This window comes from Cardiocondyla obscurior, linkage group LG11 (assembly GCF_019399895.1).
Source record: "Cardiocondyla obscurior isolate alpha-2009 linkage group LG11, Cobs3.1, whole genome shotgun sequence".
Classification (NCBI taxonomy): domain Eukaryota; kingdom Metazoa; phylum Arthropoda; class Insecta; order Hymenoptera; family Formicidae; genus Cardiocondyla; species Cardiocondyla obscurior.
Genome location: NC_091874.1, coordinates 3,518,332 through 3,544,906, shown reverse-complemented (window position 1 = coordinate 3,544,906; position 26,575 = coordinate 3,518,332). Strand labels below are relative to the sequence as shown.

The 26,575-nt window shown below is 43.3% G+C and overlaps 1 protein-coding gene across 1 annotated transcript in view; it reads left to right on the top strand.

The window, feature by feature from the left end:
• Shn (zinc finger schnurri) overlaps nt 1-26,575 on the top strand; it is a 113,389-nt gene that overhangs the window by 962 nt on the left and 85,852 nt on the right. The window lies entirely within an intron of this gene.

Below are 26,575 nucleotides of genomic sequence, written 5' to 3'. Positions count from 1 at the left end.
ATTATTTATACGCCGGTGTTCTGGATATAAATGTTGTTACATATTTATACCTATCGTGCATCCCACGCTCTCCATGCGCGCAGGCTCGATTATAATTTTATTTCACCGTCACGAGACGTGATCGTTATTTACTTTTTGCACTGGCTTCGCGACGCGCATCCTTGTTAATATGCATCGTATGCGCGCCACGTAATATAGAAAGTGTCCCAGGGAATAATGTGAATACTTTACCGGTGGATGTTGACTAATTATTTTCAGTGAAAATGTCACGCGCGCATCTACATAGATTCAATAAAGTAACAAATCCTATTTATATTATAATCCGCGAGGAGCGACGTTCCGGGGTTGCGTGCTCTTATACGCATTCAAGTTCATTAATAATAAATTGTACCAAATCACGGTGGAATTAATTATTCGGCACGGAGGTCAAAATATTTCACGTGCCAGGGAAGCAAATCATGTGACAAGTTAGACTCGTGCTTATCTCTTAAGTAAATCAGTTTTAAAATACAACGATAAAATATTTACATTTCCGGGGCATTCTGTATCGGATACCGATACTCGTCCTGGTTCATCGCTCGTTCCAAGTAATACCGAATGACAAGCCTCGCGGTTGGGAAACCCACGCGTGTTCTCCCACGTGTGAATCGACCTGCTCCTCCCGATGAGAAGGCGGAGGCCTGCTATGCGATTGGGAAGATTGATGAGGAGGAAATTAAGTCAGAGAAAGTAATCATAATTCCAATTAACTGTACAACGAACTGACGTCGGTTAACTTCCTAGTTCGGTAATGATAATTACCTCGATATCGTTGTAACACGTGGAAATTATTTCGATATCTACATATGTCTTTGGTAAAATAAACGGATGGCCAATTTTCCACTCGTAAAATATATGCATGATTTTTTAACGTTATTTAAAAAAAAATGAAAAATCTCGCCAGTCAAATTTTTTTAGAATGCAAGTATAACTAGTGGGTTGGGTTTGTTTGTTCGTAAGTGTTAGTATTTTAGCTCGCGTCCTATTTATCAAAGTGTATAATTAAGCAAACTAAATTCCTACAGGTCAAATTAATAAGAGTCGTGTCTATTGTTGCAAATTGCAATTATTGCAAGTGCAAAAATGGTAGCTTTGATATTTATTATCTATAAATAAATGGCGTTGTTACATTTCCAATTTGTCAACAATTTGTTCCACATTTGGCGCGATATTTTACCGTCGGGCGAAGGAAAGACCAAAGCAAAGTTGCATCAACGTCAGAATATAAAATTAATTTTTCTGATACGCGTTCGCTATGCAGCAGCCCACAGTGGTCATTAAGAAAAGTATCGTCCGCCGCTTCATCAACAATGTCGCGAGTGAATTCCGACGTTAAGGCAATCCAATTGTGCCTCGCGTTTCAATTTATCATCCGCGTTCCCTATTATTATCATGTTCATGCGCGGAGCTATCTAAATAAAAAATGTAGCGGCAAAGGTAACTTTGCGTTTAGGGCCCTGCGATATAACCACGCTGCTACGTTAGAAGGAGCACGAATTACAAAGATACACGCGCGTTACGACGGCACACTGCACGTTAGGACGAAAGAATAGAATGTATCCTGCACGCAGAAACCGCAAGGAAATCCCGTGTGTCACAATCCACCACTTTCCTCACCGCGACCAGACAAGTCTTTATCCTCGATTTTATCGTACCTTCCGAAGGACTCCTATGAAAGATCGTTCGTGTCGTTCGCCAAGAATATTCGTGGAAGGCTTCTGTACATATAAAGATGCTTGTTACACCTCTCGGGAATATAGCTTTAAATTTTACATACGAAAATACTTTTATTTGTAGTAAATCAAGTCCAACGTGAAACGTGAAAAAAAAAATTAAAAATATAAATAGTAATTATGCCGTGCTTTAATTACAAGTACAAAATTGCTTCAATTATTATATGTATTGTATAATCGAGTAATAATTTACGAAAAATTAAAAAAAAAAAATACAACATAGTCCTTTCTTTAACATAAATTAAACAAAATGCCGCTTTCGGGAAATATTTAAAGCAACTGAAATTGACATTCTTTGCATAACAATATATATATATATTTTTTTAATTAAGTTAATAAATCGCAAAGCAATAATTTTATATTCGCACATTCCGTCTTTGAAATTTATACGAGGTTGCGTACCCGAGTTTTAAACGAATAACGACACGTCTGTTCAACAACGAGCCTGCCAAGAGAACGGACACCTTTCAAAGGATTTTTATTCTATACGCGATTGGCCATACGCTCTTTGTTCCCACGCTACTGCACTTTAGCACGCATAATAACGAAGCGTGGGTGTACAAGGTGCCGTGGCTCTGTCTACATAATCGCAAAGAGGGTTTGTTAAGCCAGGGTGTTAACTTCCGTCATCCGGGGAGAAGCGCGCGTGTCAAGGGATTTGTTTAGCGAGGGTAGTTCGCCTCGATGCAGCGGCCGTAAAAGCCGGCGCATCTCTCGCATTATTATTTAATAAAAATTACGGTGACAAACCGGTTATCGCGCGATATCTCATTTTGATTAAATGTAACTTGCACCTTCGACAGCTTATCCCACAGGAAAACTGTTCATTATTTCGATCCCCCCCGAGTTATTTATGATTTTTTTTATTTTAATAATTTAGAATTTATTTAAATATCTTGTCAAATACCTTAATTTAGAAGTTGATGAAATAAATTAAATGTAGATTTCTTTCGTAATTAACGCTACGTCTCTTGTTGACAGTTCTGTACAAATGATTATGCTAGATTGATCTGAATCGATTCGATATTCATCAAACACCTTCTCAACCATAATGAGAGCTCGCATTCTTAGCAGCTGCTGAACGTTTTGAATATCTTGACGATGTCTCTTCGGTAAAATATCGTTTCCGAAATCTGATAACCAGATCCCTGATTTCCCGATGTACCATCATTAATAACGAGCCTTTCGATGCATGCATTCTATTATCTTTGATCTCTCTCTCTTTCTCCTTCTTCTTCGACACAAATTGCTATCAGCGCTGTGAAGTAATGCCCATCAATATCGCTTTCTGTCAAAAATGTTTTTTTCCCCCATTTTTTTCTTTTCGAATATAACACGTATAATTAAAACTGGTTTACATCGCATACAGTTTAATCGATTCCCCTGGCCGCTCATTCATTGGCTAGTATAAAATAATCTTCAATGGAACGCTTCATTGAAGAGTACGCGGAATAAACTAGATTGAAGAAACAACCTACTAGCACCTTGTTTCTCGGAACAAAAGTCAACGTTCTCCAAGCGACTATCGCGGGTAGAATATTAGCCGCATTCTCGCTGAATGTTGGATGCCACGTGTCTGCGACACGTAAATGTAAAACCGGCGCGGTTTGATCGGCCGCGGCCGCCACTTTCCAATGCCTCGGGTGTCGTTTTCCAAAGATCGTTGTTTGTTGATCGCGCTGTACGTTTGCGTCCACTAGGCAAACTGCTCCGAGTGGAGCGGAGAGCAGTCTATACCGGCCAGACACCTTTCTATCCTTGTAGGCCTCGCGAACAGGAGTTACCGGTTGGAATGCCATCGCGCTGTCATGTTAAAGGCCCGTCCACACCTTGTAATCACGCGCGCTCTATCTGCCTCACGTCTGACATCATAGATCCGCTCGAGCGTTCCTCGCGCTGTCAAAGCTCACAATAATCCGCGACTCTTCGTTGAAACGGTATTTTTTCCGAGGAAAGAAAGAAAAGGCATATTCTATTTTTCTTTAATTTTGTTTTTAAATCATAAAGATTAATTCCTATTGTGGTTTCTCTTTCTCTTAACGCGATGATCTTTGTTATACTTAAAATATTTGTAAAAAGTAAACGAGAAGGATTTATATCGATTAATTTTACCATTTTTTTTTCTTTCTTTTTTTTAATTAATTATCTTTTAATTTTATTAAGTTCCTCAACGAAAGCTGGCAAGAGAAACTCTCGCCTATCTATGGATACAGCCTAATGCATCTCTGCTCGATAGGTGTTCCCCGGTTTCCAGTGCCACGCGACGCGCGTACACGCACACGCGTCCGAGCGAACGCGACACTCGATTGACTAGCCGCGATCGCGCGCGAAGCAGCCGAGCATGCACGCGCGTGAGGTTGCTCGCCTTGCACGACCTCGTCGTGTCACGCACGCACATTTAATTCCCGTTGGCTCGGCGCGTATCAGGCGAGCCTGAAATAATTAGAAAGACGAGGGCGCGTGATTAATGAACTTATTAACGCGAACGCGAGAAGAGATAATTGTTTGTCGATTTTTAGTAGAAACTGAATACTTTCAGAACGCGTGCCGATTACATCGCGATCTCCCGGCATTAAAGAGTTAACGACGAAACGCGAATGAGAATTATTTCGTTGTAACATCGATTATTGGCCGAACGAAGAGGGATATAAATTTTTATCTTGTAAAAATATATTAACGAATAATTTTTTTTTATCGCTGAACAGTCTGGCTATAAATTACTATCGCGAGACGTGGAAATAAATGCAATTAAGCAACGCCTCGTATAATTGTGACGTTACTCAATTCGATAGGTAAGAACTAACCCCAGCTAGAACCACCCTTCCTACTAGGAACCCCTGCGTCGCTGGAGGCATTCTCATCTATCCCGAAAGTATCTCGGAAAAACGGATAGCTCGGAAAATGTTCTCAAAAAGTCTAGGCGACTTTTATTAGAGACGCAGACTGACCAACAAGCTGCCGTTCACCAATCTCGTTTTACAAGACGCCGCCGCGACGGCATTTCCGATATAATCCGTAATGTCAATCCGATGACCTATCGCCCATTATCGATTGGGCAAACATCTAATTCCGTTCCGCATCGCCGCGCTTTGCATACTTTATTTATAGATTGTGGATACATTGCGTCACGGCATCGCACATATTGTTTTCCGCTCCGCGTGCGCTTATGCAACTTAAAAAATTTTTTATATTAGCTGCGAGGTCGCAATGCATATTACGCAGGGACGAACGGGTAATCTCTGCAGCAGCGGAGCTGCATGTGCGATAATTCGCGATGGATATTTGTGTAAAAGTAAAAACTCCTGTGCCTCGTTCTTTTAACCAAGTGTTAATTTCGCTAATTCCTCGTAAATTACAGCGCGATAAATTTATTACCGCGGGGGTCTTTTAATGTATTCGCAATCGTATAATATGGTGTACCGCGGGTCGAATTAACGTTAAATAAAATTAATAAAACAACGAGCGATCTCAATGGCAGGTTTTATGTATGAAATTGACTGTTGTTATTCAAATACATTACAAAAATGAGTTATAAAAATGATATATTCCGCGGGAATATATCGTGTTGTATGTACCTGACATGGAAATCATACGACATCTATTAATATCATTTATTGGGAATTATTTGAAACTCAAAGAATGAAAATATATATTTAATTTACTTAATTTCTATAATAAATTCATCTCGTTAATCGTACGTTTGAAGGGGAAAATTTCGAGCGTCAGCGTTTTGATGTGCTTTATTTCAACCGCGAGTTATTTTATTAATACAAGTTATTTCGTTAGAAACTAAAGAGCTCGTAAATTTAATTAATTATTCTTTGCCCTCGGCAATTTCTGCAGAATCAACATACCGCTGATGTCTTCTCTCCCCCAATGCGGGGAATCTATTTCGCCAAACGTGTCGTCGCGCCGTTATTAGCGTGTCCGGTAAATGGATTTGTCAGATAATGTTCGACGGGTGAAACAGGGTGTTGATCGAGACTAGTCGAACGATCGATATTTTCCGGGCGGGCGATTCGTGATTTTTTCGCGAAAATGGAATTTTGACGAAAAATTGAAGCACCAATGTAACAGGGTAGCAAACAGGCAAGTGGGAAGTCGGTCTGACCGGGATTCCTGCGGGAGTCTCGCGCGTCCGACTGCCTGTTTTTCGCCGGAACGGAAAACCCACGGCTTTTGTGCCAGACGTGAACGTGTGCCGTAAGCAGGCGTGCAGGAAAAGTCCGCGTGCTTTCGCTTTCCCTGACCTAACTTATTCCCGGAAATCAAGGGGAGCAAGGCCTTTGTCGGGTGAGAAAATTCCCGGCACCGGGAGAACGAATTTCCCTCGTGATTAGGAGGCCATACGGTCGGGAGAAGATTCTCTGGGAGAGCTGTGCCCGCGGGATGGATCGAATAGAAAGGTCGCTCGTTCACTTGGGACGAGCTGATCATTTATCCAGCAGTGGTCAGATATTAATACCTAACTGTAATAGAGTTATTAGGCTATGAAATACGATGATACTTTTATTCCGCATTTATTTAATCTCACGTCCAATATCTAAAAATAATTCATATTTGAGTGATCTATTTCCCTTTTCAGTTAACATATTAAATTATAATTGTAAAAAGATCTGTGTTACATTAATATTTTCAGATAATTTCTTAAATTATTGATTTTTGTATAATAAGAGAAAAAAAATTGTAGAGGTGTATAATTAAAATCTACTCTTGTTTCTTTTTATCTTTTTTTTTTTTGTTTTTTGGAAAATATAAAATTAATTTAACATTTGTTCATGTTATAAGTCTCAAAAATTTGATTTAAATTAAAAATGAAGTAAAATGAAACGACACGAGGAATATTAAGTGTAAAATAAAAAAAGTATAACGCTCCATGCTTGATTAAATGGCATAAGTAGGTGCAGACCGAAATTTATACTTGCAATTCCGAATGTATGTGAGCGAATGCAAATCCTAGAAGTAGGAAAATGCTTCTCTCTCCTGCGTTCCTATGAAAAGGACTTTCATAGTTTGCCCCAACTACGCGTTTTCCACCTGACGTTTTCTATGCGTTTAACAATGCGCCCTAACACCCATTCACGAGATTCGAGGTCCTTCTCGCACTCGCTTCTGACCGTCCGCTCGCTTTTCCGCGGGAGAAAGGATCTTTGTCCTCGCATAGTTTCCTAATTCGAGATAAGCTCTCCCTCCACGTGCTGAAGTACGTGCTTCCGGAAATCGAATGCGTCATTTCGGCTCGAATCAAGACTCCGTATAATTTTCGGACTCTGTCATGAAATCGATATCGTCAATGAACACTCTTTTAAAAACGGAATTCAAAGGTAGCTGTTTCGTTCAAGCGGCACAATCATGTAAAAACCGTACGTACGAAAGACCATGCATCGCGACGAGTATACGTGAGACATAATCATTATCGCCGTACAACATTATCGAGGGGTTGCCTGGTCGAGACGAGAACGTTCAATCTACGGTCGCTATCACGTGGCAGCGAAACACGACCGCCGAGAAAGGGTATTCCGCCACCTCACCTCGCGCGTCGCGTCCGATGTCGGGTTCATCCTCGACGCCGACATACCCTCCTGTTTGCGCCTAGACGTCGGTGGATTGTCGAAAGTGCTTGCGTCACGAGGCGCACGTCGGTCTAGCCGGGCGTCGCGTCTCGTTGACGACCACCTCCGCGAAATTAGGAAATCAGTCGACAGTTGGGGGACACGTCGCCAACACGTTCGCATCTCTCTCTCTTTCTCTTGCCGCGTAAAAGCCACAGCCGCATCTGTATACCGCTCTCTCTCTCTCTCTTTCTCTCTCTCTCGTCTGCTTCCCCGCGCATTGTCGCGGGCGTTTCCCGTGGGAGGCCCACCTGCACAGGTGACGCACAGGTCCTACAGGGGTGCGCCGGGCCATCCCGGCAGAAAAACTGCCGATTTGCCCGAAAATCCGGGACTCCCGTATCAGGCGGATAGGAGACCGGTCAAGGTATCGCGACACGGCGGGGAACTGCGATATCGGGCCGCGTTGTTCCCTCGGGATGCGCGCCGGGACGCCAGCGTCGACCTGCGTCGCGTCGCTGCGAAGCGCCAGCCGACGCCGAAAAGCGCGCCCTTTTCACAGGGTAGCAAGTGCAGCGGAGGTTCACCGCTCGTCCACCCTTTCCACAGGCGCGAAGGGGAGAGATCCTCGAATACATCCTGTATTACGTACGTCAACGACCTTCGTATCCAATCAATAAAAAAAAAATTAAAAACAAAGCTTTCAAAAAGCTTATGACAGCGAGAATTGACATGACGTGGAAGACGTACGATCGATAGACGTAGACTGCCTAGTTGAAAAAATATTAATGCTCATGCCAAGTCTTTTAATAATTAAGTAATTCTATAATCGAGTTAAAGTCATTTGTCATTGTCTGCAACAGATTGTGAAAAAGATAATTGTATAGCAAGCGATTTTATTCCGTTTCCGATATTCTTTTAACCTGCGTTTAAAAAGAAATTTATTGAAAAAAAAAATTAATGACGTTGCTGATACAAAAAATGACATATAGATATATAATTTAACTATATCGTTCTATATTATCTTGTCGAGGGATGAGACAATGAGTTGAAAAAAATCCGACAGAGGCGAACGAAAAAAAAGCGCGTACGCGGTGAACATGAAGGTAGAAGAGTATTAGAGTGTTGAAATATTAATGGCTAATTAATAATCCAGCTGATTAATATCAATGACATCAAATGCGGCGCATCCGCACACGAGGTTATTCCAGTTTAATAATATCCTGTTTACAGTATTTTAGTCCACGCATTCGAGTGACCGTGCAACAAATAAAATTAGCATTGTGAATTTTTTTTAATTTAAATAAGACGCGAGCTATTAACTAGCATTTTTATATTATAAAAAAAAAAAAAAAAAAAACTGGAAGAAAGATTTGAAATTCGAGTAAGATACCTATTTCTAATTTTACTCTATATAGAAAATGTAAAAAAAGAACATACAACATATAAATTATTATATTCTTTAAATACCTTTATTGATTAAATTACATTTTTTTTATTTTAAAAATTTTCAAAGCTTCTAGATTAAATCCAAAAAATATATTTTGCAAGGGGAATAAAGAAATTAAATTGCTATTCCGCTCAATATGCTACAGAGCTCGTGTAGTATCGATGGCGCCAGTCTTCTCTCGCAGGGTCATAAATTTAAGTATTTAAAGCGTCGCGTGCACACCAAGGCTTTCCGTGCAATGTAACGTTGATAGCAAGCCGCAGGGTGGTGTATGATTTTCGCATCAGCGGTCACCGATGATCATTTCTCCGCGCCATACACTCCGCTTTTCCATCCCCCTCTGTCTGTGCGTTAACCCTTCTCTCCCTTCTACTCTGCGCTCGTTACTCCACCCTGCCCTCCCGTCTATTTTGCAATCCCTTGTGGTCCGCCGGAGCCTGCGCTTTCCCGGTGTTCCGATGTACCTTCCGCGTATATAAGCTCCTGATAGGTTACCGCCTGTTCCTTTTCTTCCCTCAAAGACACCCCCGAGTATCCGAGTGCATACCGAGGGTTACGGACGAGCGCGGACGAGCTGCGCCGATTGTGTCCTTTTTATCAGGAACATCTAGGGGAGATGAATAGCACCGAGCGCGTCACGATAAGAACACCGCGCGGAGAGCAATGTTACGGTATTGATAACAAAAAAAGGGATTTAAAAAAAATAAAAGATGAAAAACGCGTGACACATTCGAGCGTAACACGAAACGCTGCTATTAGAGACCGAGATGACCTGTCCACAGAAGTAAAGAGAATAATTTGATACGCAACTAATGCGTAAAATTTAATTAAAATAAAATTAAAAATAAAAACCGTTACTTCGTACAGTTAATAATAACTAAGAAATTAATTAAAAATTTTCTATTATTCTGTTTTTAATTATTATTTCTCATATCACGCTTTTATTTCTTCTCCTCGCTCGTCCGTCCGCCCTTTGTCGTTGTTTCCGTTTATCTCCTTCTATCCCTCTTCCATTCCATAGTTGCTGATATCTCCGCGCGGAAGTTTCGACTGCGCAACCGACACACTCGGATAAAGTTACGAGGGCATAACGCCGTATATATGTAACGTAAACGTAAAGCATAGAAGCTGACGCGTAGCACGTAAGTCGTAAAGCTAGTTGAAGTCCGTGCAACGTCATCCAATGCGGGTATCCCGCTTTTATGTGTGGGTGCACGTACGTGTGTTGCAGCTCATACGGTGGGATGCGTATTCCGCTTTTACGCCCGGAGCGCGAGAAGTTAAACGACGTTTCAGTACGAAGAGATCTTTCGCTATCGGAAAACTTTTCGGGCTTGACGGCGACGATCAGAGCGATGAACGGAGAACTCGAGTAACGCCTCGAATTCCGGTTTTCTATTACAATTCTAGTCGGGGCGAGACATGCATATACATATATAACTCCGACGGTTTCTGCTTTCTTACATCGGAGGCAAGTTTCTCGTAACTCCTAATTGTTGCGACGGCCTAACCGTTTGGGGATAATGATCTGTTTTCCAATGAAACGGTGATTTGTTACTTAGAAAAATGTTTTTTCCTTTTTTTTTATTTTTTTTTTTCGAAAAACGGTGCTTAGTCTAGCCAAGTAATTTCAGCGATTATAATAATCGGACGCCGGCGTAATTATGAGGCGCCGTGAACTGGTTTCGTTGTGTCGGATCTTCTCGAGATTTCGTCGATATTTTAAGTAAGCTTCACTGCACTCTAACAGCTCCAGCTTAATATCACAACTTTGTTTTATTTAGAAATGATATGTAATACGGACTTTGAGATAAAAATATATTTTCCAGTCTTGATATAATTGCTTTTTGAACTGAAAATTTCTCGCGAGAGACGTCTCTTTTTATGGGGTGTATACATTTGTCGTAGACGAGCCCGGGGTATGTCCGTGATTAAAATTCTGACAGCCACTCGGGATGGCACCGTTGTTACGTTGCGACATCCACTTTGCGCGCCGTAGATCAATACCGAAACTATGAACGTAGCGACGCGAGGAACGACTTTAAGCAGCAGCACGCCCGCATTGTGCCGCGTACCTACCTGTGCGCGAGGGATGAGGCGATGCACGCGGGGAGAGAGGATTGAACGTTATGATACTGCATTGTGCCACTTTACGACTTCCGGCTCAAACTGCCTCGCCTTGCTCGCAACCCTTCGCGATCTCCCCGCTACGTATTCCGCCTCCCTCGGAATTACTCCATTTTCTGAAAGACGTTTAAAGCAACCCTATATGCTGGAAGTCGCCGCATCTCGAATACTAATGCCGCTTTTTGAACAAATACGTGCGCATGGCTGTGCAACTTGGGACAATAGAAAATTCTTTTCTTTAAAATTTTATTCCACGCGAAAACGAATAAGATAAATAATGAATAAAATAAAAGGAAGCTTGTATCGAAAAAATAAGTGAGAAATTAATTTCAGAATTTTATCTTTAACTAAAATTGATAGCAATTTACGAGCTGACATAATTTTGGAACATTGTTTAGATTATTGATGCCCGCGCAATGCCTGTTTCTGGTTTTCTCTCGTGCAAGCAACTCTCTAATTACTCGTTTCAGCGAATCGTTGACATTACAAAACGTTACATTCATTTACCGTTAGCAGGGTGTAGTTATCTTTAACAAGCTCCACTGGGAAAAGATAATGCTAAGATTTAAAAAATGAGTTACGCAGCTATGTATAATGGTATTAATTAATTAACGCACATCGTAGCCGTTTGTATTTTTTTCTAAATCCACACAATTATTTTACGCAAGAGCGTTAGAAATACGGCCTGAAAAAGTGAGCGGAGTGAGCGATATTATTAGAAAAGCCGGCCACGTCAATTAATCCGGCCAGCTAGTGACGCTGGCAATTATGAAAGTACCCGCCGCGACGGTTATTCCGTCATTAGTGCCGGAAATAGAGCGGCCGACTGGAGGATGGAAGTCATCGGGAGTTTCGTGGAAGCCATCGGCGGAGCCGATTAACAGTCCAAATTTCGCGCGGGACCCCATAAAAGCAGGGCACAATGTAAAGGCGTCTCGAAATAGCGACCACCCCGCACTTCGCGGGAGGAACGAGGTCAGAAGTTCCCGGAACTCTCGGAGTGAGTTCTCTCACAATCAGTTTGCAGACGAGATCAAAGCGTGACGTCGGGTTCTCGGAGGAACATTTCCAGGACTCGCTCCTAGATCGTGTCTTTCGCAAGTCTGAAACGGCAACGCGTGCTCCAAACAGTTTAAATAATTGTATCTCTCGTAGACGCGCGCAAATAAAGAGGCAAAAGTAAAAGCCGTGGATTTAAAATCGTGAATATAGGTCCAAGATATTATCCCCGTTGAAGAGGAACCTAATATTTTCTTCCCTCGAGCTAAGAGCCAATAAGTCAATCCTCTCGTTGGAAGGAAATACTTTCATAATCCAGAGTTTCCCGGAGCACGAAGTAGGTCAGGACCGGTCTCTCGACGATTACGTTTCGCGGCTTTAAAATGTAGCGACTCGTAGCCGCGTTTCTCGTTCGATATAATAGGTATTTTGTACGTCGCAAAAATATACATGTCGTTCGTCGTACCAAAAGCGGATTTTCCCGGCCAACTCTTTATTCATGAGATCCAATTATCGTCGGGCCAGTCATCGTGCGCCCTTCGCGTTGCTCGCCGCCTCTCTCTGCTTCTGGCAGATAGTCGATATTCGGGATTGCATAATTGACCGGGAAGAGAGAGCTAGATACCCGCTCGAAATCCTGCCGTTCCTCGTCCCTCACAATTTCCCTCCGCTTCTCGCGTCGCCCGCGCGCTAATAACGGCACGGCAAGAATGCCCCGCTGCAAGGAGCGTAGCTCAGTTTTATCTCGATTGCGCAAGCATCGCGAGGTACGTCGATCGGATTGATCGCACGATATCCATTCATTGCGGCGACCGTCGCGTACCGAGTAGATATCGAATTACTGACGCTCGCAGAATATTCTCCAGATACGATTCTCTACTTTCTTAAACGCTCTATTTAATGACTCGAATACTCGCCTCCTAATTTTTGTTTCAAGCGCATCCTAAAAATTATCTACGCGAATAAAATAATTGTATTTTATATCTTCTCATCTCCTAATGATACCGAACAAATAATATTGGATATAAGCGAGGAGAGGGTGCATTTCGCCACTCGGTACAGCACAGCTTTTAATAAAGTTATGAAAAAGAGAAAAAGAACGAGGAACTTACTTCAAAGACGGGAGATATGATCAGTTACCAAGAGCAAAGCGAAAAGGCGGGAAAACGGAGACGAAAGAAAAAAAAGGAATGGAGTAATTTCTCGAATCCTAGAACTTCGCACCTTTGAAGGGAATTCCCTCGACAATTTCTAGAAAAATTTTTCTGTCGTCGCATCGCAAAATTAGATGTCGTACTCGGAGAAGATGTATTTATTTATACTGTATTTTTGCTATCATTTTCAGTCTCTTCTGTGTCGTATACGTTTGTTTGCTCTTTTTATTTTTTTTTTTATTTTTTTTTTAGTTTAACACGTTTAGTCGTTTCAGGGAAAAATGCTGTCTCTTTTTCTTAATAATGACAGAAAAATGTTTAACTTGCGTGGTAATAAAATATTAGATATTACGATAAATTCGCTTTATCACGGTTATTTTCTTACACTAATAATTTTCTCAAAAAAATCATATTTGCCTTTGCATTATCTATTACTGACCTCAGCTTATTCATTAGTCGTTGAGTCGTTTTAGAATTAAGGATCTTAAGAAGCTGCATGAATAGCCGATACTAATCAGTGCGTCATTAAAAATGAGAAACCGAAACACATTTTACGGCGTCAGCTTTCAAGATGATTGGCGTCTTTCGCCTTTCGACGAAACTTCCCGGCGCGGCGCCCGGGCCCCGACAAGGGATCCGTTTAATTTCAGGAAACCCCATAAAAGTTATACGTTGAGACGCCCTATACGCTCGACGCAGGAAATACGTCCTCGTAAAGTAGAAAAGGTAAAAGGAGAAAAAAAAAAAAAGGGAAAAAGAGAGAAGTGAAGAAAGTATAGAGAAGGGATAGCACGGAAACGCACACCAACGCGTGTCCATCGGGCGTGCGGACGAAACAATGGCGCAGCGTAGCCGGCCGAGGAGATGAACGGTGAACGAGGAAGACAGGGCGAGGGGATAGAGAACATTGCTGTTGGCAAGAAAAAAAAAAAACAAAAAGGAGCAACGGGCGAGGGGAGCAACGCCGGTGAACGTATCCCTAGAGCGAGAATTCTGCTCATACGTTGACATGCATGTGCGTGTGAGGCCAAAGGGATGAAAGACGCGGATGTGGGTATAAAGTTTCCGGGTAACGCTACGATGGTCGAGCGCGAGGGTTGTTATGAAAGGAAAAAAGAGAGAAAAGGGAGGAGAAGAAAAGACAATGAGAGCACGTAGAATTTGACGAGAATCAGAATATCGGATCTTAATAACTTCACTGTATTTATCTCGGCGGAAAGAAAAGCGTTGACTCAAACTATTAATATTGCGATAATAATATCTCCACGTATCGCGGGGCACGTAAAACTTTTTTTATCGCGAAAACTTTTATGAAGAAAACACTTCTCAGCTTGTAGAATATTTAAACATTTCTCGGCAATGTCATAAACCTCGCGTAGATAAGGAGAAAGAATGCCGAGGTGCGTTCGTTCCGAGGGTGCCTCGTGCAGCTCACCGCGACGCAACGATTCAAGTGAGATCAAGTCCTCGAAAGGTCAAAAGTTCGTTCTCTTTGCGTGTGCCCTGCGTAACATCTTCGAGGGTCGACGACAACGGTGCTCCTGTCGCCTGGCAACGCCTGATTCGGCCGCGAAGGAGAAAAAGAGGACACGGAAGACTCGATCCACTCTTTCGCCTCTCCAAGTCTACTCTTTTTTTTTTTTTTTTTCCTCTAACCACCCCCGCATTCTTTCCTCCCTACTGGGTGGCTTTATTCCCTCGCGCTACTCGACTCATCGCCAAGTGGCGGGCGCCACCTTAATTGGACTGCGGCAATCACCGTAGTCTGCAACCCCCTTTCCTCCTTCGACAAAGACCCGAGCGAGGGCGAGGCCCCGAAAAAGCTTGGTCCTCTTTGAAAGTGCCCTCCTTCGAAGCTGCATCTTTCAGAGGCTGTTATCATCGGAGATGACTGCAGCTTGTCAGGATCGTTCGCAAATGTTCTTAACCCTTTGAGCGCAACTCCATTGCTTCGTCATCGTATCCATGCAAATTTTATTTTAAAGAAACGGAACACAGTGCAGGAATCGCGATAAAGGCTACAATCCGAAATAGATCGCGCCGCTTAAAATATTTGTTTCCTCAACAGACGTTCTATTTCTACCAAATATTGGTAAAATTATTAGACGTGTATTTATTTTGTACGTATCGTTGGTGAGGTATTCGCTAAAATGGTGAAGTAAATTTTCCGGAAGACATGTGATCGTTAGTTATTTATAATTTATCTTCGTATCAAGTTCTATGTAATACATCTGAATATGCCAAGTTGTAAAATGCATATGCAAATTTTTATGCTTTGCGTATGTCGCATAAATGCGCGTTTTATGAGGTTTGTCAATGCCATAAAGGTATCTCGATCTGCTTTCGTAGTAAACCGTAGCCATAAAGTCTCAGATAAGCGTGCGCTCATAATTCCCGGTGTAATCCGACCGTGACTCGAAGAAGATTGCAACGCTCATAAGTATACGAGTATATGTTACATCATTGCAGTATATCTGCATCACAATTTAACTTTTGTAGTTTCGTCTATGCAAATCACTCTATTAGACTAACAAAATTCGTATGCAGCATCCATTCACACATATACTGCATATACTGTTATAAAAATTTTATTGTTGTCGCTTTTTCGCGATGCCAACAGCGCGCGCTCTGTAATTTCTAGCCCTTATGCTTAAAAAAAAATTAAAAAAAAAAACAATAAAAACTCAAGAATATTGTGTTTGTCTAGTTACGCGAAAATAGAATGCTGTATTTTAGTCGCCTCGTGACGTTTTTATAGCCGACAAAACGAGACAACGTTGTCGCCCATGAACTCTTTGCAAAGTAATTAGAAAACGCGGTGTCCGGTTTTCATGGCTTTCCGCACGAGCTTTATCGACGTAATTACGACGGATGGACTAATTACACGTGTTTATCCGCCAATTTTACGTGAATTATTACAGCCGGTACATTAAAATTTAGATCCCGAAACTGTATACGAACGACTCCTTGTAAATAACAGATCATTGAGGCCCAAGATTCTAAGTAAATATAAATTAGGATTTATTCCCATTTTTTTTTTTAAATAGATATTACGCGAAATAATGTACATACTCAACATCAATTATAAGAAAACTATTTATTATCAATTATTCACAGAATTATTACAAAATGAAGGTATATATGCAAATAAGTGCGTTCTTCTCGATTATACAATGCATTTTTAGTAAAATTGTTTAATTTCAAATCAGTTCACACCTTTTCACGCTTGATTAGAGTTTAATCTTGCTGTAATTCGCGCGGTTTGATCTGTAATGGTTAAAAGGCATTCTGTCTAGAATTCTGAATGCTCCGGACGTGGCCGATGGGTTTTGGCCGGTTGGGGAATCGGATACCGACGCCGAACTACCCGGACGTCAGCGAGAAAGCCGGCCGTGCACGCGCGGTATTCCCACGGATTCAATAAAAGCAACGGGGTAGGCAAGCAGATACGGCACAGCCCCGTAAACGGGTAATCTGCTATTCAGGTCATAACCTAGCACACGTCGGGCCGGGACGAGGTCGTTTTCCCGGCGGCCATCCCGGATTCCCTTCTATCCAGGGATTCCGCGAGATACCGACGACGTCGAAGGGCCGAGACAGAACGTTAATGGAGAAAGAGAAAAGAGGCATCGTCTTTCCCTCTCATCCTGGCTCGTATACTCTCGGTTTACACTCGGTAACGACCAATTCCGCGTTGATAAACGTGATTGTTTAATATCGCGTCGAACGATTCCCAAAGATAGATTATTGGAAATTTATTACGATTTTGGAAAAAATTTATCGAGGTCACGAACAGATAAACTTTGAAATTCTGCCTTTTGCATTTTTTTTTATTTGCTCTAGATGTGTTATACAATTTTACAATAATGCATAAGTATCGATATTTTTTTTTCTCCAGTCATTAGATATTTTACAGCTATGTGACAACAAATTGGAGATGAAATAAATAGAAAATGATAGAACTTTCAGACTGATATGTGAATATCGCAGATTGGAAAAACAGATAAAAATCTAATTTTAAAACCATCTTCAAACTTGAGAATCGAAAACAATGATTTAAATATTAATTTTAATAAAACCAGAATCGATATTGAAACAGTTATTTATAACGTATTTTTTTTTATAGTTAAATGGAATAATAAAGTCAATGATTAATTTCGATTAAAATTAATTTAATATCAAATCTCAATAACTTATTATAATTAATTTAGAGCTTCCAGTTTCAAATCGACAGTTTTGCTTTTATTTATTTGAAACACCTGCCCTCATTTGTACGGATTCGTCGAGTGGGAGCAATTACGCGATAAGTATTATTAATACGCAATTATGATATCACGTTTTGCGCATTTTGCGATATTCACGTGCGAAAGATTCGTTACACAAGAATGTATAAAGTCACTCTCGACTCTAGGGTGTTGTTGAGCGAGTTACGGGACTTGAAATGCATGCGTGTCATAAATGTGCAAGGGTATAATGTACGTGCAGGCTAACAGGTTTCCGTCGGCGCGGGTTCGCGCGCAAACACGCGTGTGTCGTACGCATCGCGGGTACGCATGGTCTCGCGAAGATGCGTGCGAGCGTAGGCCGGCTCCGGAGTTGCTAGGCGACCGATCTCTACACCCTTTCCTCACTGACACCCAGAGTTATGCTAAGGCATGCACACGCCGGAGCAACTCGGTCCAATTTTACGCACGACGCAGCCAACCTAATTAACGCAGCGTCGCGTCCGCGTCGAAATCTTTCTTTATCAAAATTGCTTTTGTTATCTCGATGTAAAATTTAAAATGCAAGATTAGTATCAGCAAAATCTTTGCCGACATAATCAAACACGATCCTGCGAGTGTTCTTCGAACGGTTCAAATTTTTTTTCGATTTTTTTTTATCTCGCGCCTATCCGTTTCTTTTACATTTGACCAGCGTTCTTGCACTGTGCACATAAACTCCGCAACGGATCAATGCACTTCGCAAACCCGCTCCGCGGACACGTGCACACATCCACGCATACACGTCCAATCGGATCGCACCGCATCGAATAATGATTAATCCGGGATTATCAATGTTTCCTGCCACTTCCAGCTTTCAATTCGAGACAATTAGTTGCACGACCACCGTCGGGTTTCGACGCAATCGAGAAACTCGATCACTAATTCCGGAAATTGGCAATAGGAAACCAGCTGTACTCGATATTTTTTTTTGCGGGAACTGATTTTGCATCTAAAGTGATAAATTAATGTCGAGGCAGACCAGTTACTCTCAGACGGTTCGCGTATACGTCTCGATTAGCATAAATTGAACGAAGAAATAAAGATATCCGACTGTCTCCGCGTCATTATTTTTTAATGCTTAACATTATTTCAAATTCGGTTTGCTACCTTGGAAGAATTACAGCATCAGATTGCATAACCATTTAGAAAATAAAACCTTTGCTGCGCTACTAGCGCTCTCGAATTTTTTACGTACGCACATTAAAAGGAGAAAGAGAGAAAGAAAGTGCAGAAATACATTATCTGCGAGAACCAATAAAGGCACGTGTGAAAACTGGGGACATGCAAACGGTGCGGTTGCATTACACAAGGCCGAACGTTTCGGAGCGTATCTCTGCCGCGATTCCTATCCATTATAAAACGGAGGCGGGCATCAAAATGCAGGACCGCGCGGCGGGGGACTTGTTGCGACGATGAAAAATTCATCGGAAAACATTCATACATCGTGCAGGGTCGCCGAGTAAAGCCTTCGACTGACGATTTCGCATAAATAAATAAATAGCTCAAACGCAAACGCGCGAGAAAGCAAAGCAATACCGAACAATATTTTTGGACCGATGCCGTTATTCCGCACAAATAACAGTTCGATCGTGTGCGCAAACCGCGAGCTTGTCGACCGCCGCGTTGTGTCACCTCGCTTCGCTCGCCGCTTGTGATAAATCGACAAGCCGGGTACCACCGGCCCGCTTCCTACGCTGTTGGATCATCACGAACGTCTGGCCGTCTCTGTCCGTTCTCCGGAGAGAGCAGCCGTCTCTTTTCCGCAGGTCCAGGTGAATAACCACCTCGTACCTTCGGCAAGGCCGGTTATCGTCATTAACCGGAATCTTTTTCAGGCGGATTCCCCAATCGCGCGGCGCGAAGGATCGACTCGTGTCTGGGTTCGTAAACTTTCTAGGAAACCTGCTGTAATCCGGCAATTGAGGCAAGGTGAGCGAGTAAGCGAATTCTCGCTCATTATGAATCGCACGAAGAAAGAGTTATTCCCGAAATTGTTACGTTGTTAAACTTGCAGACTGAAGCGCGAAATAGAATATTAGATTATACCGAATCATGCGATTCTAAGGGTGGGAAATATTTTCTGAATTAAATTTAAGAAAAATTCTGAAAATAAAATATATTTATTTTACGTGTCTATTGATTAAAGCGATTATTCACCAAGAGAATCGTTAACGTCACAGGTTTATAGAGATGTTAAATCGATTTCTGCTCATCTAAGATTCATAAGAAACGGGGTATATCATCGAGAAGTGTTGCCGTAATATCGAGAGGCAAAGGTGAAGCAGAAAAATGATCCGCGCGCTTTCCATCTTGAGTAAAATCGAACGAGAGAATCGGAAAGGGTCCGGGCCGTAAGTGGACCAATCTACCGGCCGTGAAACGGTTTCGTGTGGAAGGCGATGGTCAGGCCATACTGCAAGGGGGAGAGGGAGGAGGGAAAGAACGACAGGCAGGTTGCCGCCCGGGTCGACGTCGGGCAGGTGCGCCTTTCTCGCGCAGAGGCTGGCCAGACAAAGGATCCCAGAATCCTTCTGGCGGATGGTATTTTGAACGGAAAGCCAGCTAACAGCAATGACGCCAAAACCAATGGATTTCGCCGTCGGGCGAATTTCTCGAGTGAGTTCTCCAGTCGATGCACGCGCGACCGCTGAACACAATCCGGTATGGAATTTTGTGCTATTGTACGTTCGGGGCGGTTGCATCGAGAGGAACTATCGAGAAGGATAGCCGGCATAGACGCATAGCATGGCCCGGGATCATCCAGATATTTAAAACTGCTTTTTAGCTGGACAGGTATCTAAATATCGCTATTCATCTCAGGGACTTTTTAATCCTCGCCGTGAGAAAACAAATAACGTGAAAATTAAATTTAATTAAATTAGATCTTGATTTCGGTGACCTATTCAGAACTCTCTCTGTTTAAACGAAAAACAAATTCCGTAAATCGTTTTTAAAAAAATAATTAATTATAACGAAGGGCGAGAAATAATAATTTTACCATCGCATAGTTGCGTTAATTAGTCGACGCTAAAATAATAAATTGTTGTACCTACAAGTTACCCGCTTCGATATAGAATTTCTCTAAACTTTTGCAATTCCAATCTATTATTCGCGAATGCTGTTCGGTTATTGATACGCCGGCTAAATCGTAAATCTCCGCTCAAAACGTACCGATACTACCGCCTCGCCGCAGAAAATTTCATCAAAATCCCCCTTTACGCTCGGGAGCATTATCGGCACGAGAGTGTAGGTACACCATCATCACGCGCCGGGATCGTTACGTGCCCCGCGTGATCGCTCGATCGATCGGTGCCGGGCGTGACGGAGGATTCGCGTGGAATAGCGGTTTGCTGGCCAAGCGGCCACGTGCAAACGGATAGCAGCTCCTCTTTCACGGGCGACTTACTCTCCTCGCCTGGACCTGCAATCAGGGCAAGATTGTAGACATCTGCCGGCCATCTGCCGGCAGCGGCCTTCCGGAGGGCCGGCGATCGCCCAGTCTTCTGCTTCGCGTCCCTCTCATCCGCCGTGTAACCGCGTTCTCGTGGCAAGGTGCACGAACGCGTCTGAAATCGCACGTACGCGGGGGGGAAGAACCCGTACCGCTCCTTTTTGCTGCTTCTCTTGTTGCGCAGCGAGCGCCGGATGCGAGCGAGGTGCGATCCAGATTTATAACTACTTCAACGAGTACCTACGCGTGCACGCGTGTTTAAATAATTCGAATAAATTTCACAATAAGATTATCGCCCTTTTCGAGTCATTAAAAAAGCAAAAGAAGATGCACGATAATACTGATTAGTGATTAAATATGATTTATTATGTCGGGAAATTATTTCAACAAAATTCAACGGCAGTCTTATCTATATTTTTTTTTACCGTGTTGCGAATCCGCGGTTAAAAAATGTGCGTCATCACGCGCCGCGTGCACTCTGTTCGTGGGGAGCAAACGACTTTTGCAATTAACTCCTCGATGCATTATCGTTACGGGTCCTGCCTCGGTGCCGCCGGGCCAGGTGTAAAATCACGGTGCCGCCGAGCACCGTGATTTCGCAGGTATATGTAACCCGGAGCGAAGGTGCGGAATCAGGCTCTCTCCGCCAGCCGGCAAGATTAATTTAACGAGCGGCTCGTGCGGGATCATAAACCGCACGGAGGTTAATTCCTAATTAGCTCCCCATGGGAGAGTCCGCAAGATATCTTAAAGGCATACACAATGCGTACGTGGCGGTTATGTAACATTCAGGAGGATAACTGCAGAGCCCCTTAGCGGCAATAATTAATCAGGGGATGTGGATCAAACGCTCAATTTTCTCGTGGAAACTTTGATTAATCGTGGGGGTGGGAATAACGAGAATTCGGCCTCGTCGGGCGTTGTCAGCCTGGCGTTGTTGTAGTCGTTAAGGTACGAGTGATAGATCGCCAAAGCAATCGCGAATGCGTCGCAAAACATCGTCGCCCTTATCTTCTTTACGCATAACTATTCCTTGAATAATGATTAACGAGGATAAGATAACGAAGCTTAATGAGAATACGAGATACGCTTCTATCGCGCTCCTGCCGATAGATCTCTCTAGTTTACTTTGCCGTCTTTTCGGCGATCGGTGATTATTCTTGCCGACGACCTTACCCGGTATCCCCGTCACGCTTTCCCGAATCTATAACCCGAAGGTCATGTAATATATTCGTGACTGGCGACATCGTGGCGACCGACACAAATAAAGCGCAGACGAACGGACGGACAGACAGGGACGATGCTGTATTTTTAGACCCGTAGCCGCAGCAGAGAGAACACCGCGTGGCATCGCATCCGCGAGCTCGCTAAAGCGCGCTCACGTAGGTAATAACGTTAAGGAAAATTACTGTGTGTCGCGAGAGGGTGAAAAAGAGTCGCCTCTTTTTAATTCGGTTACACATCTTCCGCGAGACTCGTCGTTTGCAGATAATTTCCTTCGGAAGATCTCGCTAAAAATCCAACATTTAATTACACCGAGTTAATTCATGTCAAAAATCAGAGGATTCCCACCGGCTGGGCTTTGCAGTGATAAAAAATTTGATTCTCCTCGGGTAATCTAATTTTGCAATTTAAATAATTGCATAACTTGCATATCATAATATCGAGACCAAATCTTTTCAGCTTCGGTACGTCTACGTGCATGACACTCATCCCGTATTCTGTTCCATAAATAATTCATGGAAATAACGCGCGCAAAATTTCCTTCTTCATTCTGTCACTCGGTACTCACCCTCCTCCCCTCTCCCTCGCGAATAATTTACAAGACTCAAATTATGTGCGATCTAATTAACTTCCGATTTGTGACAACTATCTAAATCATTCGTGCATAACTGCGTAATCGTAGACGCTCCGGCGGAGAGAGAGAATGAGAGAGAGAGAGAGAGAGAGAGAGAGACAGCGCATAAGGAGCAGGAAATTCGGGACGTTTCCAATTAGCATTTCACTTGTCTGTATTCATCGTCGCGTTACGTAACAGCGTATAATATTGCTCAATAGATCTAGCGAAATCGCTCGAACGCGCTCATACGAGGTGTAATACCCTGGTAATTCGCGCAGGCAATGGGGACACTTACGGCACCACGTATACATCACATTGTGCACAAATCATCACCGCCGCCGTCGTCTGTGTGCCGAGCAACGCCGGGAAAGAAAAACCTCAATTCAGTTTATAGTGTCAATTGAATGAACAGACGGGGTACGTGATTTATTTTTAGACCTGTATTACAGGGAGACCCCCTCCCCCTCCTCCTCCGCATTAAACGGTTACGTGTGTGCATACGCTCACGCACGAGCGGGCTCATCTCCGCGTCGCGCTAGCGACGACAGCATCATCGGAGAGCGACGTCATATGAGAGACGTTTCTGCGACGATTACGTTACACGCGCAATTTTCATTTCCTTAGCCGTGCTGAAATAATGAAAAGATCTTTCTACCTTGGCCACGTGCACAGAATTAAAAAAAAAAATACTATCCGAGTTCAGCCGTTAAAAATATTATTTAGCACTTGTTATCATGCATTTTAAAAGCGTAATTCTTTTTTGAATGACGTAAAGCCGGTATTATATTTCCCTGAATATTTTGCAACGCAGAGATGTAAAAAAAAAAGCTTATTACAGATAAAATTAATTATTATTACGTCGACGGGTAAAGATATGCGTTTCGTTTCGTTGGGTCAATCGGGAATCTGTTCGATGAACTCGGCTCCAAAAGATGAGAGCGACAGATTGCATTTCCGCGAAATCCGCACCGGGTGCTGGAAACGCTTACGATTTGGCATGAACTTGCGCCGAGGAATTCCAAAGGGGGAATAGCAAACTCTCGAGTTTAAGTAATAGAGGTTTAACCCTCTATGGCCGTGACGGGGGATTTACCTCGATCCTCAAGTGGCGTTAGCAACATCGCTGCGCGAACTACTAACACAAACCTCCCAGCAGCAACTTGTTCATCTCCCTCAAAGATCGATAACTTTGCGCTTATTACGAACTTTTCACTTTCTATTGATCGTCGACCTGTTAAATCCTCTCTTCCGACAATAATTTCAATCAAATTGCCAATCAAACTATATGCAGATTATAAATTTTTTTTTTATTATTAATTTTGTTTTTTACGTAGTTTTCCAACTAATTTCGTAGGGCGAATATCCCGACTTCCGACCACGAAGGTCGGTTAAATGCGGCTACGCCTAAATTAATGCAATATTTCGCCCCTTTAGTAAATTTTACATTTTTTACAAATTTAAGGAATTACCGCTACCTTCATTATAATCCCGCCGTAATTACAGTATTTATATCATAATTCCGTAATATAGAAGTCTACCTTAAATATACCGATGCAGAAAGAAAAGTCGACCTCTTCCCCCTTCGCTACAGTTTCAATCTCCGTCTTGTGCCGTGTCGTTATTACCAACACCCTTTAGGCAATCCGTTCTTCCGCCTCAATTCTTTCGAGTTAATGACCGCGAATGAAATCCAAGTACTCCGCTTACACCGAGCTGCCTGTATATGTATTATATATAACGACCTTTAATAAAGGGCGGAGATCTCCAAGGGAAGTGAAGGGAACGAAGAAAGGAAGGTAAGGAAAGCAGCGAGAAAGGACGCACAACGTCCCACCAGCCCTTTCTCAGCGACCGGGCAGGATCGATGGAGCGCGATTGAGGGTCCTCGAAGACAGGATCCGTCCTTCGACCTATATAACGCCCGCGCCCGCGCGTATAAAAACCCGCACGGCCTGTTGACTTCCGGTCCCCCGGACGCCCGATGCAACCAAGGCTTTAAGCTCGCTCCGGGGAAGCCTCGGGAGTTTTTACGAGCGCAGTTTATGGAAGCAAGCCAGCTGTGCTCGCGATAAACCCCGCTGTACCTGCCTATGATGTGTGCGCGCACACACGTACGAGACGCATGCATTCGAGAGCGTCATACACCCCAACGAGGAATGCACGAGCACTTTGAAATGCATCGCGGATATATGCACATACGAAAGGTGGATACACAAATCGCACATACGCGTATAAAATAGAGTCGCACAGAGACAAAGGTACGTCGCCCATGCATGTGTGCCGCGCGAGCCGTATCGCTTCAACGGTTGCGCCGTGCCAAAAACTTCCGTTTACGATCGCACGAAAATGTTGATTGGAGCATCGCGATGTGAGCGACGCGTGACACGGAAACGTTGCCGACGGATTTATCGGCGTTTACGTTCGCGAGGTACAGTTAAATAAATCGGGATTTTTGGACCACAAAAATACGCTAGTCCTTTGAAATGTTTTTTTTCGCCGGAAAAAAAGAAATTAAATAAATATAATCTATCTGAAAAACATGCAGTAGCACGACATATATTGCACTCGTGTAAAAAAAAAATATATATATACATATATATCCGATAATATCCAGAAATTGTAAATTAATTGTAAATTATCGTGGGTAATATGAAAGATTTGTTGAAGAAGATAAATAAGAAAATAACCCGAGACTAGGAGGATCGCACGAATTTCTGTGGCTGGCGGCGTGAAAAGCTCGACAATCTCCGGCTTAACGCCTCCCGTTGCTTTCGTCCACTTTCTCGCGGAAGGAATGACCTTAAATCCCGCGCTCGTGGAAGCTCTCGTCCGAGTGGGCGAGAGAATGGTTATATTCTTTGGTGTTAGTGGAGGCCGCACGACGACCTTTCAACCGCACCCAGCTCGAGCCGCTGTCGAGACCCGCGGGGGGGAAATTGACACCGTGCAACTCTCGGGGAACGATTCGCATAAGCGATATCAGATCAAGTTAAGCCTCTTACGTTCTGCTTGCCCGCGCTAAAAAAGGGCATCATCGGCGAGATCGCCGCGTCGCGTTTCGCGTGCGATTAATCGGGTCCGACCGGTTATCGCAATTACACGGCAGGCGAAGAAAAAGCTCACGCTTGGCGAGTGATAAGCGACGATAATCGGCGCGTATACGAAATTGTCCACGCGTAACGCGGGATAATGGGGACACGGACGAGCCGAGCGTTTTCTACGGGATTATATCGAGGGGATTAAACGGCGGGGCGGGAATTGCACGGGGGCGCGCGGACGACACGTTTGACCGAAATGCAAATTCGGCCACGTCGAATTAAACAGACCGTCCTGCAGGCGCCAGTTGCGCTGGATGCGCGACGCGCGGGCGTCAATCACGAATGCGCCAAGTGTGTTTTCAAACGCGATTGACGTCAAGCGACACGCACACCGAGCCTTCAGAATTTGCCGGATAATTTACGCGACGTCGCGTCCCAAAAAACGCGTTAGTCACATTCCTCGGGTCTAAGCTCGGTCGACGTAAGCTTTTGAAAATAGTGCCGGCTGCTATAATATCCATTATTCTTTTAATCATTCTTAATAAGGATCGTTACTTATTATTCGCGCGCGATTTTCCGCTACGTTATTTTCGCTAAATGGACGAGTTAATTACTCGATTAAATTTATGGCAATGCCCGACAGAATGAATAGCGCGAGGAAATCTCGAGCCTGCTCGACGGGTCGATACTTAAAAGACTCTTGCACTTGGCGGCCACAAATTTCGGTGGGTTTACTCCATTATTTACGACGGACGCAATTGACGGTCCACGTCGCTGGAGCATAGGCATGCGCATTTGTCTTTGCGAGGACGAGCCCGAGTCGGGAAAAGAAATATAACTCTGCGTCGGAGCCAGAGGAAGCCGGCGAATTCTCACGCACGGGAAAGAGATCGTGACGGAGGGTCACGCTGCATCTGCGACAAGGCG